Source organism: Ambystoma mexicanum, chromosome 3q, assembly GCF_040938575.1.
Source record: "Ambystoma mexicanum isolate Mex_15411 chromosome 3q, UKY_AmexF1_1, whole genome shotgun sequence".
Taxonomy (NCBI): domain Eukaryota; kingdom Metazoa; phylum Chordata; class Amphibia; order Caudata; family Ambystomatidae; genus Ambystoma; species Ambystoma mexicanum.
The window spans coordinates 1188253061-1188273369 of NC_090926.1; positions in this window are offsets into that span (position 1 = coordinate 1188253061).

Consider the following 20309-nt stretch of genomic DNA (forward strand, 5'->3'; position numbering starts at 1 on the left):
TCGCGTGTGGAACTTCACGCGCACCCCGAAATACACGTACCCTGATGGAATCGCGTGTGGCACTTCACCCGCACCCCGAAATACACGTACCCTGATGGAATCGCGTGTGAAACTTCCCGCGCACCCCTGAGATACGCGTACCCTGCTCGCACGGACCCAATCGCGGGTGGAAATTCCTGCGCACCCCTGAAATACACGTACCATGATGAAATCGCGTGTGGAACTTCCCGCGCACCCCTGAAATACGCGTACCCTGCTCGCACGGGGCCAATCGCGTGAGGTACTTCCCGCTCACCCCAGTGATACATGTAGCCCGCTTGCTGTGCTGGTACAGAGTTAGCGCAGCCCTTTGCGCTGGATTGGGTATATTGATGGCTTTTCCCTGCGCGAGAGGCGTTCTTGGGGGCGTAACTGGCGCTGCTGCAGGGTCGATGCGCCACTGTGCGCCACGGCTGGTTTTGGTGGCTGGAATCCATGAATACGCTGTGCGCGGAAATGGATTTAAGCGCACGCGGCTGGCGCAGGGATTCGCACGCGCACACTGTGCGCCAGCCGCGTGCGCCACTTGTGCGCTGAATTCTATGAATTACCCCCTAACTCTTTTGCATGGCTAAATGAGGTCTACTCAGACTGTTAAATTCTTCTCGTTGCATTGGGTTATTCTTTTGAAGAATGCATCGATAATCCTATTGGAGTGAAGAAATTATTATATGAACTCGATTGGATAAAAACTACGGAAATGATGCATGCGTTCCTCTCCTTGGTCCATCTGAATTGTGATCATAAGAGGGTTGGCACCTTGGCCCCTTACTTAGCCATTTATCTGGCCAAGTATGATAGGCATCTCTTTTTACGCTTTAGATGGAATATGTTGGTGACTAAACTATTGTTGGTCAGGTTTGGTATGCTAGATTCTAACCAAGCAGTCTGTAGATTTTGTAATATCGAGTCTCAGAGTGAAACTGCAAGATATTTATTCATCAAATGTTCTGCAGTTTAGGGGCAAAGATGGAACCATCCTGGGAAATTCTCTGGATTATTTGTGTTGGGAGAGGATGAACAGATTTGCATGACATGCTTAGCAACCACACAACTTCTACTGTGCTTGCAATAGTGAACTTTTTTAAATCCCTGAAATTGGATGTTTTTTAACATAATTTGCTTGAGTTTTTTTGTGTATATGAATATTTCGGGGATTGGAACTGCTTAGTGCTTTTTATATTTTTTCTTTGGGTTGGTTTTGGTAGCATGTTTACCCGGCCACACGACTTCTATTGTGGTTGCAATAGTGAACTTTTTTAAATCCCTGAATTTTATGTTTTTTAAGATAATTTGCTTGAGGTTTTTTTTCTGTATATGAATATTTTGGGGGTTGGGATTGCTTAGTACTTTTTATATGTTGTCTTCTCCTTTTGTATTTTATATGTACTGTATTCTGTATTGATGTATATTGTGTTTTGTTAATTTATTTGTTAAAGGTTACGGTTTCTTAGACAACAACCATAAAAATAAAAAAATATTCCTAATACAATATAGATGTTAAACAACTGTATTGTATGTTGTTTCATCAAAAAAGTGTTCTGTTGTTCTTATTTCAAACATTGTGATTCAGAAATGATACATTTAGTGCCTCATTACACGGATGGCGGTGGACCAAGGTGCTATTTAGCACCTTGGTCCATGCCGGTAAAATACCAGCACCGCCTTGCTGGAAAGGGGAATTACCGCCCTATTCCAAGGTTGGTGGGGCGGTAATTCCCCCTTCCCCCATTGCCCTTCCCTATTTCCATTTTTGCCCCATAGGGCTCTATGGGAATGGGGAAGGCGCTAATTATGGTACCGCAAATTGCGATACTGTAATTAGCTCCCTGGTCCCTTTGCGGGTTGTTTTTTACCGCCTGCAAAAAGCAGGCGTTAAATTCCCCAACCCGAAAAGGGACCTCGTATTAAGGCGGTAAGAGTTTACCAGTACCAGTAAAATATCGGTACCGGTAAACCCTTACCGCCTACCGTGTAATGAGGCCCTTAGTATAGAAAATAGCTAAATTAGTTCAAGAGACCAAATAGTGACAAGGAATCTTTGCAACTCTCTAACCAAATCCTTTCCTGGGTCATGAGTGGCCTGCAGTATGAGGATTCTGAAATGGCCCTTTCATGAGGATCATGGCCACTGTGTCCCCACGTTGCAGTGCCGAGCTAGCTTTCAAGATAAACCAAGCATTGGCATCGCAGATAAAATGCGTCGATAGCCAGCAAAGTTTCAATGAAGAGCAGATTAAAGCTGGCTTTTAACTCGGGCTCGGTGTGTTCTATTGAGGTTTGTCCGTTTTAGGGCTTATGTTATATTCTCTGTCATTAGCACGTTTTTCATGAGATTGTCGGCAGTATTTCTCCGCCTGAATTGGCCCCAAAGGCAAAATGAAAATAAACAATTGTTCCTACTGGCGCTAAATAAGTCATTTAGCAGAATGCGTGTGAACCTTCTCTGCCTTGCGCGCGCTTCCCAATAGATATGCCATCACCCAGCAGGCTGGAGTGCCAAGCGCTGCTAAGTGACGGTCTGTTTTTACAATTTTAATACTACTGATAGCAAAGAAACTCGTTCCGTATACGTTCAAGGGTCTTTATATGTTACTTAGGCTTACATTTCTATAATCATATACACAGGGCTTCAGATGCTTGTTTTCAACAAAACCTCAGCTGCAAGGGCACAAACGCTGCTTATAATTCAGGTGGCCCGGGGTACACTTGGTTAGGACATTTTTATTACATCAGTAGCTATTATCAGCTGCAATAAAGCCATTACATTTCAGGAGACTGCTTTGCAGCAACGTTGATGGGCAGTTCACAGAATAAAGTCTGAGGTTGCTGTTTTACGGAGGATGCACAGAGATCCTAACGGGATATTTTTGGGGTGGGGGTGGGGCTAGTAGTGGGTGGAAACGGCCATAAGGACTACCATGGTCAGGGGCAGTCAATGGGTGGGTAAATAACCGAACAACACACACAGGCTGTGTCCCTCCTAACATCCCATCACACTCCTATCTTTACTTCCTATGACAATAGTTTTGGCTTATAGGCAGCCCTTTCAGCACCACCTTATATCCAGCACTAACAAGGAATGTAAAGATCATGGTATGTGCTCATGACATTTTAAAGGCACGCTCATTCAATGTGCATATTGACGTTGACAGTGAAAGCATTATCGAGTATTGAAGGACCATTTGTGTTTATCTTAAGGATACGTGGTGAAGTTGGGAGGATACTGAGAGTAAAGAAATAATCTCGCAGTTCTGAAAAGGAATATCTTAGCTTATTGTATCATTTATTATTAGCCTTGAAACTTTTACACCAGGTTCTCAAGTCTAGTTCATCCTCCCAGAGCAAAAGTCAATGCAGGGCTCTAGAGGCATCCTGTTCCTTTATTCCTCTAATGTTTTAAAACTTTCAGGACTTAAAGTCAAGTGTGTGTTGATAATGTTCAGTTCTAATGTTTTGTATTGAATTCCATTTTTGTGTGTGTTACATTAGAGTATTTTAGTTTTTTAGTTTTTTAGTTTTTTTAGTTTTTTAGTTTTGTAGTTTTTTAGTTTTTTAGTTTTCATTTTTCAGTCTTGCAAGCAGAATCAGAAAGGATAATACCGTTGAGATCTCCTCGGGCCATAATGTCTTTTTCTCAGTTCACCCAATGTAATTGGATGATTCATGACCTCTCACCCTTTTCTCTCATCTATCGAAATTTTACAGCAACAGAGCTTGGGTTTTCCTGCATCTAATATGACATTCTCTGATCTTGCAGTCATCCTTCCGGGGGACTTCATTCCATAAATCTGTATTTCCCAAGGAGTGCTGCTGTCACCTCACTCCATCTCTGCCACTCGTAGTCACTTCCATGCCATCACCCACTTTTCTTCTGGCATCCCTGTCCATGCCAGTCTCCCCTATGTCTCCTTCTTTTCATCACCAGCACCACTCTTCGAGGCTGATTTGGGAACAACCACTGTACCCAGCTCCATCTCTACCTTTCTACTCCAACAGGGGTGTTCTTTCTTGGGTTTCCTGGAACCCACCTGTTTTCCTTCCTTTTGCTTCCTTACTTTCCCTATAGTTTCCCTTCCCCCATCCCCCTCATCATCAACTAAGTGTCCCATGATAAGAAGGTCTTTGTCAGGGTCCGGCTTGTCAAAGTTCTGCTGGAGCTGATGCTGCCCCACAGACCCTCACCAGGAGTTCACCTCTCAACCCTTAAGTAATAGCTGAGCTGAGAACCCCAAGAAAGGGAAAGGGGAAGTGGAGAAAATAACAAAGAAGAGACTGCTGCCTTGTGATCTTCTTGTATTCTCTGGTACCTGTGGTAAAACAAATATGCTTCGTTACTTATGCATTATGTAAAATTCTCTTCTCTAAATGTTTTCAAACTTATGCTAACTTCTTTACCTGCTTAACCTCTGCTATGGCATACAGTATATGGGTTCAAAATCATGTTGAAAACCCTAAAAATCTGTCTTGGTTCTCTTTATGAAATTTGCCACAATGCCACATGCAGTCTCTTGAAAACTCTCTAGTGAATAGCTCTTGTAAGTACTCACCAGCCTTGGGTACTTTACACTCTTGCTTCATTAGATATGGATCCGTAATGTCTAATCTCATATGCTTCAATAAATAAAGATTTCTCTTCCTTATTTGCTCCTGTGAAATTTTCCTCTTTCTACTTCCATAAAAAGGACTTCATATGTATGCTCTCCTAATGGAAAGTCTGTGTGAAATTGAATTGTGTCACTCTCCTGCCAATTTATTGTTTTAAAATCTCCTTTTAAGGTAAGAGTTGCCTGAAAACAGATATGTCTTTATTTTCTTTAATTCAGCTCCTCCCGTGCATGAGTTAGTAAATCACACGAGCGTTCAAACACGTAAAATCCTTGCACGCTTTCATTCGCGCATATTCAACGAGAAAATTAACACACACACGCACTGCTCCGCGCACATATGTTAATTTAAAAAATACGTGTTCAAAACTCAGAAAAACCTTGCGCTATTTCTTTTGTTGACCCGTGCTTTTAACATGCGTGCATGCTTTAATTTCTGCTTGCACTCTTCTTTTCTTGACCCGTGCTTTTAACACATGCACATGCTTTAATTTCTACTTGCGCTCGTGCTCTTCTTTTAAAAATGATCTTGCACACAGTTCATTTGGACATGTGCACTGTTGCGCACCACACACAGGCTTCAAAGAACTATGCTGCTAAAGATGCGAAGACATGCACTTGTGCCGCTTGTGCTGTTAGAAATTTAACCACGTGCAAAAACAACACTGTAAACTTTTCGGATGCAGCTCTTTTTCCTTCTACTTATTACTTTAAACAGTGTTTATATTAGTTCTCACACTGCACAGTCATTAAAAAGTATCAGCTCAATTGTATTCCTTAAGTTCTGGCACTTGACAAATTACTTAATGAGCTAACAGCTTGACTAATAACTTTTTACACAATATATATACAGATGCAAAAGTTTTTTTATCTTTTCACATTACAGTCATTCAACAAATGTCTTCTCCTTATTTTCTTGTCTCAATGATTCTGTTTCACCAACGTTACTGATACTCTAGATTGAAAATTATTTGTGAAAATCTATGAACTTTAGGAACAATCCCACCTGAAGTCTTCAAGCTCTCACTGTTACTGCAATCGGTTTTCTTACTTCTTTAATGGATTCTCTGAACTCTGGAAAGGCCTTGCTTAGGGAGCTTAATACATGTACAACCAGCAACTGAATTACTATGGATGAAAGGCAGTTTAGAATCCTGCTCATCTACCAAGAATCCACCCCATTATCCTTCCCAACAATCAGACAAACCAAACATATCATTGTTCCTTAAACCAATCAGATAAGGTTTCCTTCCCTCCATATTGACTTGGGCAACCAACAATCTTTATACTTAAGGAAACAGCGTTCTATTCTGTGAGTAACTACAGGCCCTTTCCTGCTACCAGCACACCTACTCCAGCCAGCCCTGACAGTCTTGAGAGGATAGCTCAGGGGCAAAGCGCTAGTCTTGAATGCAGAGCAACACTGGTTCGATTCGCGATATGCACTTAGAAACCTCTGGGTATTAAGGCGTTATAAATAACCAATTATACATTGTAATAATTAATATTGTTCGCAGTTGCAGGGCAGTGGCATGACGACCTGCTACCCAAATACAGCTGTCCCTCTTAGGGGCTAATTTTATAATGCAAAGTGCTGTAGATAACATGTAATGATGAGCTGTAATTGGCCTGGACCAGTATTTGCACTTGTTTTACAACACTGTGTCATTTTAAGTGTTTTGTGGGGGGCAGGAGGGACTATCAGATTCCTCCTTATTCTTCCTGCTCCGCCTATGAAACCGCTTTAGTTTGTGCCTGCTTGAGTTGTTCAGGCAGCTGTGCAACATGCAGATTCTTAGAATCCGCCTGCATTTAGAGCCTGCTAACAACAGCCAGATTCAATAGGAATTTATTGGAAATGTCATATGCAAAAAATGAGTTGCAGGCAGCATTTACATCTAAGACAAAATGGATAATAAAAGTAAAGATTAAAGGTGATTTCGTCTGCTTTTCCTCTTTTGCTTTTGAACTCCATTTTGCAAAAGTAAAACATTGCATACAAGGGACCCACCAGCACGTAAGTGCTATCATTGATGTCCCCTTGAATACAATTAGTATTTTTGAGAAATTGAGACGATTAGTGTTTTACAACACCTGTGCCTATGCTCCTTATCAAAGATTGTTTTATTAGGTTTTGGAGGGCCCTCTACACTCCTCACACTCTTGATCCACCGCAACATTCACCTCGTATGCGTTCTCCTCCTAGTCACTCTCTCTATTGCTTCTCTCTGTACATTGTTGTGTTCAAGATGATCAGCGTTGTGCCTTGAAGATGTGTGTCTTCAATTCTCTACTGTAGGGTTGAAAGAAAGGAGAGAGTCTAATATGTGCCTGAATACTTGTCTTTTATTAAAAATAGTATGGTAGCAATTCATAATGTATCGAGTGCAATAAATATATTGCCTAGGAATTATAGAACAATTCACTGACATAGACCCCTGAACTGTCTTCTCTGAAATATCGTTCACTTCTAAAAGGGGCTTTAACTGGACTGAGAGCAACACTGATCTCACTATATCACCAAAGACACTCATTCCATTGGCCTGAGACTGCCTGCAGAGGTCAGCAGAACTTCACGAAGCATCCAGGATAGGTCTACACCTCTTATATATGCAAAATCAGACAGATAATTCCTACAGATGACGTCTGCGCCACAGTCCAAGCACTGGTCCTCTCTAAACTGGACTATGGAAATGCTGTCTATTCCCTACCCATTAAGTCATACATTCTCTATGATGATTTTCTTATCTATATTTATTTAGGTTCCATACATAACAGCGGCAGCCTCCTGATTGCAGACCTACTCTCTGGCACGTTTCTCAGTCATCCCAACCATTTTGCTCATCAATATTCCATGTCCTCTGAGCAGTGGCATTCCAGTGTAAACGTTCTACCATCACTAAGAAACAAGTACTTTCATGAGGCACATTATCATGACTATTTAAAAAAGTATAAGTAATAGGGGTTCTGGGAGTTTCTCTCTACCGGCCTATATCCCGGGTTTCAGTCTCAACCAGAGTCTTTAGCTCACCATCCTTTCACAGAAGAGTAAGAGTGATATGTAGTGGACCTTTCTCTTCTGTGAAAGGATGGTGAGGTACAGACTCTGGTGACTCAAATCTGGGATATAGGCCGGTAGTAGAGAAACTCCCAGAACCCCCTTTGGTTTTGCATATTAAGTAGCTTTGGGTTTTCACCCTAAGTTACAAGGGTAATCCAGACGTGTTGCTCTCGCTCACTGTTCTTAGAGAGACACAGCTCTACCTCACTGATGAGGCCCAACCAGGCAAAAACACATGTCTGGGTTGCTGTTGGTGCTCTTGATCAGAAGAAAATTGCCCCTGGGCAGGACAAAGACTGATATTTAGTGGAAATTTCTCTTCTGTGAAAGGATGGTGAGCTAAACACTCTGGTTGAGACTCTAACCCGGGATATAGGTTGGTAGTAGAGAAACTCAAAGAACCTCCCCTTGGTTTTGCATATTTAAAAAAGTAAACATCCAGCACTGTAAGACAGAACACACTGCCTTATCGACCACCTGGTGCACATGAATCATTGTTTGCATTGCCTTTGGCAAATTGGCAGATACATCAATGTAATGATTTATTCAAGCTACCCAGATTTTTTCCACTCACCACGTCATTACAATATAACTGCACCTCCTTGGCCTTCAGCAACTATTGTCCTACCAGAAAACATAGATGCTCCTTTCCTCACCTGCCTGGCTATCTTAGCTTTCACTACTGACCCTGATTCACACTGCATTGTACGCACACAATTCCTGACATCATGCATCTTTTTTGCGGCTGTTACCACATCACACCTTCTTTCTTTAACTCTCATTAAATCAAAGTTTACCATCTTAGACACCGCCACCCAGGCAGGACACAAGTGAGTATTTCGGTTCCTACCTCTGAGCAACTCAAACATCCTAATAATGTCCATAATTGTCCAGATAAAACTTCCCACACACCCATTGCTCTTCGGACGGTAACTGGTAACCACTTTCCTCATTATAAACTCATGCAACCCAGGCCACCAATAATCTGTGTTCATTATCACTTTAGTTTTATCTATACCTAAGTGACCTTCATGTCCCATATCTACAACTTTGTCATGCATCCATTCAAGTACTACCAACATTTGACCAATACAAACATACCCATTGTGTATGCCTAAAACACTGTGTATTCTTCTATTTCGTTGTTCACCTTAACATCATAAATCATGTGCCAACCATCTTCAACTTATATGTCTCATCATCCTGACTCACTTTATCTTCCTAATCCAATCCTCCTTCAACCACAAAAATGTCCTGTATGTCATCTCCTTCACATTATATTTCTAATTCCTATTTAGCATGAACGAATTCCTCAAATGGCCCATCTGCTACAACATTCCTCATTCCTTCTACATGCTCCATTACAAACCTTCAAACGTGCACCCTAGTAGTCCATTTGTCAATCCTTTCTGATACTCCATCTCTACCTTCTCTGTTATGCATGACGTCTAATGGTTTATGATCAGATCATATGCTAAATGATCTACCCCATGAATATATTTTGAATTTGTCAATTGCCCACACACATGCTAGGGCCCCCTTGTGTAATGATTGAGTATGTGGTCTCTGCTTCTCTGAGAGCCTTAGAAGCAAATGTCATGTTACATTCTTGTGCAGAATCACTCTGCAGCAAAACTGGCCCAGTCCAGACTCAGATGTGACTGTGTACATAATTGCATACAATTCCTCCTTAAATCCCTTCAGCATTGATGTTCCTCTTTGTAAATACTCCAAACCAAGATATAATTTTGGTAGTGTTTCCAGAATAAGTTCGACCAAATAATACAATACATTTTATCATTTTGATTGTATTCCATGTCCTGTGAGCAGGGGCATGACTATTTAAAAAAGTATAAGTAATAGGGGTTCTGGGAGTTTCTCTCTACCGGCCTATATCCCGGGTTTCAGTCTCAACCAGAGTCTTTAGCTCACCATCCTTTCACAGAAGAGTAAGAGTGATATGTAGTGGACCTTTCTCTTCTGTGAAAGGATGGTGAGGTACAGACTCTGGTGACTCAAATCTGGGATATAGGCCGGTAGTAGAGAAACTCCCAGAATCCCCTTTGGTTTTGCATATTAAGTAGCTTTGGGTTTTCACCCTAAGTTACAAGGGTAATCCAGACGTGTTGCTCTCGCTCACTGTTCTTAGAGAGACACAGCTCTACCTCACTGATGAGGCCCAACCAGGCAAAAACACATGTCTGGGTTGCTGTTGGTGCTCTTGATCAGAAGAAAATTGCCCCTGGGCAGGACAAAGACTGATATTTAGTGGAAATTTCTCTTCTGTGAAAGGATGGTGAGCTAAACACTCTGGTTGAGACTCTAACCCGGGATATAGGTTGGTAGTAGAGAAACTCAAAGAACCTCCCCTTGGTTTTGCATATTTAAAAAAGTAAACATCCAGCACTGTAAGACAGAACACACTGCCTTATCGACCACCTGGTGCACATGAATCATTGTTTGCATTGCCTTTGGCAAATTGGCAGATACATCAATGTAATGATTTATTCAAGCTACCCAGATTTTTTCCACTCACCACGTCATTACAATATAACTGCACCTCCTTGGCCTTCAGCAACTATTGTCCTACCAGAAAACATAGATGCTCCTTTCCTCACCTGCCTGGCTATCTTAGCCTTCACTACTGACCCTGATTCACACTGCATTGTACGCACACAATTCCTGACATCATGCATCTTTTTTGCGGCTGTTACCACATCACACCTTCTTTCTTTAACTCTCATTAAATCAAAGTTTACCATCTTAGACACCGCCACCCAGGCAGGACACAAGTGAGTATTTCGGTTCCTACCTCTGAGCAACTCAAACATCCTAATAATGTCCATAATTGTCCAGATAAAACTTCCCACACACCCATTGCTCTTCGGACGGTAACTGGTAACCACTTTCCTCATTATAAACTCATGCAACCCAGGCCACCAATAATCTGTGTTCATTATCACTTTAGTTTTATCTATACCTAAGTGACCTTCATGTCCCATATCTACAACTTTGTCATGCATCCATTCAAGTACTACCAACATTTGACCAATACAAACATACCCATTGTGTATGCCTAAAACACTGTGTATTCTTCTATTTCGTTGTTCACCTTAACATCATAAATCATGTGCCAACCATCTTCAACTTATATGTCTCATCATCCTGACTCACTTTATCTTCCTAATCCAATCCTCCTTCAACCACAAAAATGTCCTGTATGTCATCTCCTTCACATTATATTTCTAATTCCTATTTAGCATGAACGAATTCCTCAAATGGCCCATCTGCTACAACATTCCTCATTCCTTCTACATGCTCCATTACAAACCTTCAAACGTGCACCCTAGTAGTCCATTTGTCAATCCTTTCTGATACTCCATCTCTACCTTCTCTGTTATGCATGACGTCTAATGGTTTATGATCAGATCATATGCTAAATGATCTACCCCATGAATATATTTTGAATTTGTCAATTGCCCACACACATGCTAGGGCCCCCTTGTGTAATGATTGAGTATGTGGTCTCTGCTTCTCTGAGAGCCTTAGAAGCAAATGTCATGTTACATTCTTGTGCAGAATCACTCTGCAGCAAAACTGGCCCAGTCCAGACTCAGATGTGACTGTGTACATAATTGCATACAATTCCTCCTTAAATCCCTTCAGCATTGATGTTCCTCTTTGTAAATACTCCAAACCAAGATATAATTTTGGTAGTGTTTCACTCCATGAAAACCAGGGACATGTTTAACATAATCATTTGGAACACACTGGCAGTGGAAGTCCAAATGGCAATTAAACACACTTAAACAAACCCACCGGTGTGATGAACATGGCAATATCTGAAGATTCAGGGTCCAGTTTTACCTGATGATACGCAGATCTTAAATATAACAACGTGAATATCTTTGTTCCACATATTTCAGACAACAAATCATCAATCTTTGATAAAGACAATATTTCTGTAATTACATTCTAATTAACTTCTCTAAGGTCAATACATAACCTAATCGTGCCATTAGCCTTCCTAACTACCACCATAGGGGCTCAACCACCAAGAAGCATATGCCACTTCAATAATGCCTTCTCTTTCTTTGTAATTCTCTTCTACTTTCTCACCACTAACAGGACAGTCCTCGCCCCAGACATATCTGGCACCACATTTCTTTTCAATTTGATTTGATGGACACATCCTTTTAAGAAGTGTTGCCCAAGGCTCTGTACCGGGTCCTATTATTTTACCTCTTTACAATGCTCCTCTTTCTGCCCTTTATGCTCTTCTATCTTCATACAATCTTTCTTTTCAACTATATGCAGATGACACTCAGAATTGTTTCCTCTTTTCCTCCTTGGACTCTGCTACTGTTTCAAACTGTCTCTGTGCTAATCAAAACTGGATGTCTTCTCATTTTCTCCACCTCAACACTTCTAAAACAGAGGTTCTGTTCTTTCCTGCCTCAACTATTCCCCCTATTTTCTCTCTTCCATCCCTCTCTTTTTCTCCATCTTCTCTTCCGTTTTTCAACATCCACACGTAATTTGGCCTCTACCTTTGGTCCGTCCCTGTGATTCCCACTTCACATCTCTTCTATTGCTTGTTATTGTTGTTATGCACTTTTCAACATGTGTTGTGTTTGTCCTTATCTCTCTTTTCATGCTACAAAATGTATTTGTTCTCTTGTCTTTTCTCGCATCAATTACTGCTCATCCCTGTTGCTTGGTGCTCGTGTCTTACACCTCCTTCCCCTTCATTATTTTTATAACTCCTCGATTTGTATCCTTTTTTCATTACCTGTTCAGTCTTCTATTGCATCTTCTTTACTTTCTATTTCACTGCTTCCTTTTGAATTACGACTCCTTCACCACTTTTCTTCAATTGTCTTCAAATGTACCCATGGACTGGCTCCCCCATATCTTTCTTCATTAGTCTCATTCTAAGTTCCTCCTCCCTCTCTCAGATCACAGAATGTATTTCTCTTAACTGTCCCCCACCGCCCCTGTGCTGCTTCTAATTTCCGTTTCTGTGTTCTTCTAGCTCCTAAACATAGGCACTATCTTCCCCTCTCACTTCGCTCTGCACCATCTCTTTGTATTTTTCAATCAAACCTAAGAGCTCATCTTTTATCTTCTCTTGTCAGCTAATTCTGTGTGCTTTTCCCTCTTCCATTTTAAACCATGTTTACATTTTCTTATGATTGTACTTTTTTTTATATATTCTGTTCAGCGCATTTGGTGAAAGGTGCTTTATAAATGCAATACAATTAAATTAAAATAAGCCGACTTTGCCACTGAATACCCTCAGTACGCTTTGTACTATATCTACCTCTGCACTCACACTATTTGATTCTTTGATTTATTCCACTGCAAACACTTGCAGAGACGTATTGGGACCTAACTTGATGTTTAAACCTGCCTTATGATCCCCAGATACTAGATTTCAGTATGCAGTAATTGTATTGAATCCCTAAATATCTAATGCAATTACAAACAATACAAAAAAATGAAAACAAAAATAGTGAATTTGGGGAAAAACTAAAAATGTGGTTGGGAGTGGGAATAGTTGTTTTGGGGGTGGGGTGAAAAATATTAGGAAAGAAGAAGGGGGGTTTTGGGGAGGAACCACCCCAAAAATAATGAAAAATGAATTAGTCATTTTGGCATTAGTTATTTTGGGATTCCATGAAATTACATGTAACCTTGATTTCCCTCATAACTAGTCACAAATATTGTATGGCTTATGCTTCTACTCCTAAATTCCAATTTAGTTTCTACCTCCCCAATATTGATTAACAGTTCCTCTCCACAGACATCAGCTTTTATCTTAAGTTATTTAAATGTACAACATCTCAAATGCATCATCCATGTTTCAAAACTTACTAGTGTATAATTTGCTCCACTACATATTAGAATATCTACCTGTACTCCATTGAGCTTGATTTGTGCATAAGGTGTCTTTCTCCTTGCCCCATTGATTGAATGCATTAACCAACTTAACTTCCTCCTTCTTTTCACACCCCCAATAAACTCTGGAGTCAGCACCACAGTCTACCTCACTAATCATTTTCCTGTGAACATTTCCAAGCCTGCAACATCGGGCATGATGCCTCCTTCTCCAAAACACACTCTGCTTTCTATGTGTACTACCAGATATTCTTGGCCCATGGCCATGGCCAGATGTTGATTACTCCCACATCTGTAACATATTTTGACACTGGACCCTCTCCCAAAACTCATCATGCATGGCAATTGAGCGTGTGTGTCTGTGTGGCTTCTTGGCTGCCATCAATGGAGCCATTGATTGGCATCCTGTCTTTGTCCAATGTTCTCTCCACTGTGGAATAAGCCCTCCCTGACCCGCTGATGACTATGTACTTACCTTTCTCGCCTTTCTCCAAACAAGGTTGAGTTCCTTGATACATCAAGCAGTGTGTTCTATGTTGTTTGCTATATCTCTATCTTTCTCAAGAGTGGGGTCCCTCTCCTTCATTGTTCCATCCTAAATTTATTAGCAATACACTTTATTTCATTGTTCATTTTATTTGAATGTGCTGTAGGGGTGGAAGGGTCCGTATACGCCACCTGTACATTCTGCATGAAATAAGTCCATTTGCTCATCCCATTGTGGGGAGGCGTCCCCCTTGCCTTTCACTGATGACAGTGGAAAGAAGCCATGTGATGATACACTAAGACTCAATTTTGTGCTACATCAGACTCCATTTTTGTATTAGACTGCACAATGATCTCTAAAAGGCCTTGTCTCCCCTCAACCAGCGCCGCACACGGCCACCTCCAACAGCCCCCACCACCTCCTCCCCTGTCTGCACCACACCAGTCCAGTTCTCATAGAAGCCCAGGCTCGAATTGTTGCAAACTAAAAATTGTAATCTTTCTCTTCCTCTGAGCTCACTGCCCTGTGTGTGACCTGCTCCTGCTCCTTAGCCCCCACCTTTAGAAATCATTGCCTGTGCAACCTTTCGCCCCTCTATTCTCCTTTCATGTAGCAGTTGGTTAGACCCATCCCCACAGATCACCTTTGATTGCCCCCAATATAACTAATTCTATATGATCATACATTCCTCTTGGATTAACACCTATCAATCTATTTCTTTGAACCATGAGGCACCAGGGCAAATAAATCTCAGATCGAAACCCTCAGATAAGCCACATGCCAAAAAAGACCACCGCACCCCGGCCCCAAAAAGGCCCAGGTTAAGAATGTGTATAGGTTTGCTCACAATTTATTGGGAACCCCACATTCCGGTATAGGTTTTATGTGTTACATTAGTTATAGCATGTCAAAGATTACTGTGTAGCTTGCGTTAGTTAGAGCAATCACAGATTGCGGATCCAGCCTGACCTCCAGCCCCCCCATGTGAGCCCAGCTGACACACATGCTGTGAGAAGCAACAGCTCCGCACCAACCAATCAAGTTGCACCAACCCTCTATGGACCATACAGTATTGTTACAATGCACCAATGGGTTTGTACAACTCACCCCTTATACTATTCGTCACTGATGACCAAATGTATGTAAAAAGATATGTTGTTTCTGTATTGTTGGCAGAGCGCTCTCGGAGCAGCAGAGTCCTCTGTGGGCATCATTTTACTTCATAAACCTTTACTTAACTTGCAATCTTTCTCCTGGTCTCATTCCCTACTGGGGTGTGCACTTTTATTCTGAGTTTGGGGTTTGTAGTTTGTGGAATGACCACCTTAAGTGTTTTCTCATGAATACACATATACAAGACAATACAAAAAAAGAAATAAAATGATCCAATCTATAATACAGTCACATTTCATAATGTAATAAATGTAGACAATTCACACAATCAGCACTGACATGTGGGAAAGCACAATTTCCTAGTGTTAGATTCAGACTGGCCATACTTAAATCTGATTAATAGATAGTAAAATTCAATACAAATATATATATAAAAGCCGTCTATCAAAATTATAAAACAACAAGTTGTTATTAAATAGTAATGCAACACTAAAAACACAATACCACACATCATTATTAGTTGATGCAAATCTATTACCCAATTTTTAACAAAGGCCCCCTACAGAATAATGTGCCATATGCAGAAATATTCAAGCAATAATTCCAAAATGAATCGCTCTCATATTTGCTCACAAGGAGCCCAGCCTTGCCATATTTAGTGGGCCATTTGTGCGACATTCTGTCAAAATATGTTGAACGGTTTCTTCTTTATCTTCAAGCGTACATATACGGCATATTCTATCCTTTTTTTCAATAGAGTGCCAACTACCTGCATTCAATAGCACCAGTGATTTGTTTAATCTCAGTAGTAATAAAAACATCTGCAAATAAGGCAAAGGACACTACATAAGGTAACAGTGTGGTGCCTTATATGTATGCGTCACAGATTAATATATATATTAATATATATATTATTGAAGCTATTATATATGAATAGCTTCAACAGTGGGCACATGGGATTCAATTTAGCTTTTATGTACAAGAGAAACCTCCTTTTTAAAGCAAGGGCTGGAAGAGAGATGAGGTCCGATTCTAGATGAATGGTTTCAATCAGGCTGCTTGACCCAAGATTTGAAACCCTGCTCGAAAACGTGCACCCAATGGTTTTCAGCCATTTAAGATCTCTCTTGTACATGTCTTCCGGACCATATACTATAGAAGGGGAAAAGGTAGTTTTAGGAAGAATAAGCACTCCTTTAAGGCTATAGATGGCTTTCTCTATGGCAAATTTTGCAATCATAGATATTAATATCAATGCTTTGCATTTTTTTTAGTAGCTATTACCACCTTATAATCTCCTTTAGTGGATAGCTCAACACCCATATATTTAAAATGACAAACTGTTTCAATTTGAATTCCCTCCATCAGCACCCTCGGAATAGTAATAGGCTTGTACACAAAATGCATCCATTGAGTTGTGTTATGATGTATGCGTAAGCCATTGGCTGCAGTGTATCTCTGCAGCTCGTTGAGAGTTCTCTTTAAGCCAGAATAAGTTCGACCAAATAATACAATACATTTTATCATTTTGATTGTATTCCATGTCCTGTGAGCAGGGGCATTCCACCATCCTGAATCATCATGATCTTGCATGAGCCAAATGTTCATAAATATTTACAGAATTTAACATCGAATACTTTAAGATATAAACCTCTCCGCATTGAACTCCCTAACAACACCATTGCCCCTCCGCAAGCAAAACACAATGCAGCAGCCAGAATTATCCTCCATCTACCCAAACATTCACACATCACCCCCGCTCTTGCCCAGCTCCACTGGCTCCCCATACCTCATAATTGCCTTCATAGATCTCTCAAAACTCCATCTTACCTTCATGACAAACTCACGCCCATTACCCATACAAACACCTAAAAAGCCATTGAACACCTTCTAAACATTGCACTCTGCAAACTCAGAAGCACACAACAACAAGCATTAACCCACTGAGCATCCAGGGCATGCAACACCCTAACTCCTCACATACACACTGCACCCTCCATCACCACTTTCACAAAGAGCCTCAACACCTACCCGATTCCCCACACATAACTCTGCCATCCTTCTATGCTATCACTTATTTATCCTATCCTTCCTATCCTTTCCTGACAAGATTTAGTAACTTATGTTTTCAACTATGACATTTTAAAACTTAGAACCAGCTCTAAACAAAACATATAAACAAAAAATAAATAGATGGAAACCGGTACAAAACAGATGTAGACGTCAAGAGTGATCTTTCTTGACTTAGGAGCTGAATAAATATTGGGATTTGGACACGTGACCTACGTTTATTACTGAACTCTGCAGCAGGAGACTTAGTAAACTGAGCTGCTGCAACACCCTAGACTGGCACGTGGATGCAGGTGAGCAACGTCCAAAGTAACCCTCGGATGTTTCCATGTTAACTATTGTAAAATATGATTGCCTCTAATGTACATTTGCAGGTCTCTGGGAGCTGTTTAATCAGACCTCAACCTTGATTTTAAATATTTCTTTGTATACTTTGGTTTTCATTTGCATTTTAATAATCAATAACAACACAGTGCTTCTTACACCCATGTTTATTAAGGTTAGTCTCATCCCCCCTCCCTTTTCCCCACACCCTCTCAGTCAGTGCATTCTTGGAACAAACATGTAAACAACAATAGATCCTCTCAGAGTTGGATACACAGTGATAGTCGTTGTATTAAGTGGTCTAGAGTATATTTGATCAGCTCCCCTCTATCGGGTCAACCCAGCAGATATCCTTGGCACTTTTCCAGCTTCTCCATTAGACTCTATTACCCTCCATCCTGGACAGCAATAACCCCCATTCCTCCCTGAAGGACTCCACATAGTCCTCCACAATGGTCATCAACCTCTCCATTTCAATCATGCTACACAGTTTACATTCCCATTCCCACCTCGTGCACAATCTCCCCACCTTACAATGTTGTGCCACTGCCAGTCGCCAGGCCCTTAAAATCCCCTCACACACTCTAGGTAACCGGTACTCCCCTTGGTCGCTGGTCGCAATTCCTAGTCTCATATTGAGCGCATTGAGGCTCAGCTGGGCCCCTACGAGGTCCTTGATCCAGCTAAGGAGCTCCTGCCAGAAGATGTGAATTCTTGGACATTCCCACCAAACCACAACCCCTGGGGCACATGGGTGATGCGCCTGCAAACATTCTTGACATTTTTAGCAGAACCCTATGCCACCCTTGCAGCATCTTAAAGTTATGTTCAATGACAGAGGTGATTAGATTGCTGTGGAATGTCACCCAGACGATTCTAGCCCAGTCCTCGTACGTAATTTAACCCCCCTGCTAGTTCCAACCAATATCTCTTAAAAGTGTATCTCGCCACCTCTGGAGTTGAGATCATCATGTTATATATGCTAGAGATGGCGCCCCTCCGGGTGGTGAACCCATCCAGCCATTTCTCAAACTAGGTTAGGGGTCTGGATATGCGGGTGTCCCACTTTAGGTCCGTAATCATCCCCTTCACCCTCAGGTATTCAGGGTGACACAATAATCGCCACCCCACCTTTTTTCTTCATATCCGAGGCCATGTGCACCACCCCCACCTGCTCTTCCCAAATATTGCTTCCTTGTCCCTCTGCCAGTGTGTCTTCTGAACCATGTGGAAGTCCAGTTTAGCCCGTCTAAATTTATGTAGTGTCAATGATCGCTTGCTAGGCGAGTTTAGCCCTCTGACATTGATGGAGCCAATCACCAGCTCATTGTCTGCCGACATATCTCCAGTCATTCCTTTAATTAGTTCCATCCCTACCCTTGAGAAATCATACCACTTTGTGATAAAACTGTCCCCTGAACTACTAAAAAATGTCAAACCATGTAAACTCCCTCTGCCCACTCCCACCCCTGAGCATCGACCCCAACACCTGTACTGATATGAGTCAGGATACGCTCACCAGAATGTCCTGAGTCAACAGGACTCTCTCAAACCACACCTTATTGTCAATGAGCTCCTCTCTGCCCCCCCAGCGGTCTTCCAACACAATCATCTCCTTCGAGTTGATGGGGCTCGCTTTTCACCCATCTTACTCCTCTCTCTAGGCCTCCCCCTCACAATTCCCTAAAATATAGCCCATTGTCAGCCCTCATTTTCAACCATAATCTCCCACATAGTCAGTGTGCCGTCAGGTCTCGCTGTCCATCAACAGTTATCAGCCTCTTCCCCACCCTCATATGGCCAGATCATGGGCCTGAGGGGTCCCTCAGTGGGGTATTGAGCTTTTTATACTTGCATGCCCTCGCCATCTTTCAGCTATTTCTGGCTACCGCGGGCTGGGCACTTGATCCGGCATTCTCTCCCGGGGATGACGCCCGGAGCTGTGTGTCCCCCATGAGTTCTTCTGAAACTTTACTTATGTTGCTCTCCCTGGCTAGGTGGTAGTCTTGGCCATCAAATTCAAAGATGAGGGAGAAAGGGAAGCCCCAGCTATATTGCACTCGTTTATCTGACAGCCATTTGGTGAGTGGGTTGCACATTCTTCTCCTTGTAAGAGTCAGCACTGAGAGGTCCTGGAAAATGGTCACCTGGGCCTCAGCATCGTTGATGGGGCCTGCTCTTCTGGCACTCTCCTTTGTACGTAGTAGTGGAAGCACGCCAGTACCGAGCGCGGGCCCCTTCTGCCTTCCCCGCTCTGTGGCCCAGTCAATGGTGGGTTCATCCATGCCGTTGTCTCCGAAAAGCGTATATATCACTTCCTTGATAGCTCTCCTGATGTCAGCCTCTGTCTCCATTTTTTGCACAGAAGCCAAAGAAGCACAGGTTGCTATGGCATTCCCTGTTCTGTACATCATCCATTTTTAGCGTGGTCTCTGCCTCCCTCCTCTCCAGTTCAGCCACCCTCACCACCCCTGTTTGGAGCTCCATGGTGTCCACCAATGTTTGATTAGCCTCCAGGCCCTGGATCCTGTCTTTCACTTAGAGGATTATATGGTCCATCTTGTCTAGCCTCTGGTCCAGAGCCGATCTGATGTTCCTAATTTCCTCCATAAGGGCTGCCACATCAGATTTTGTGGCTGCCGGGTACCCCTCCATGTTGACCCCTGGGGCAGGCGGGCAGCCCCCCCTAACCTCGCGCTCGAACTGC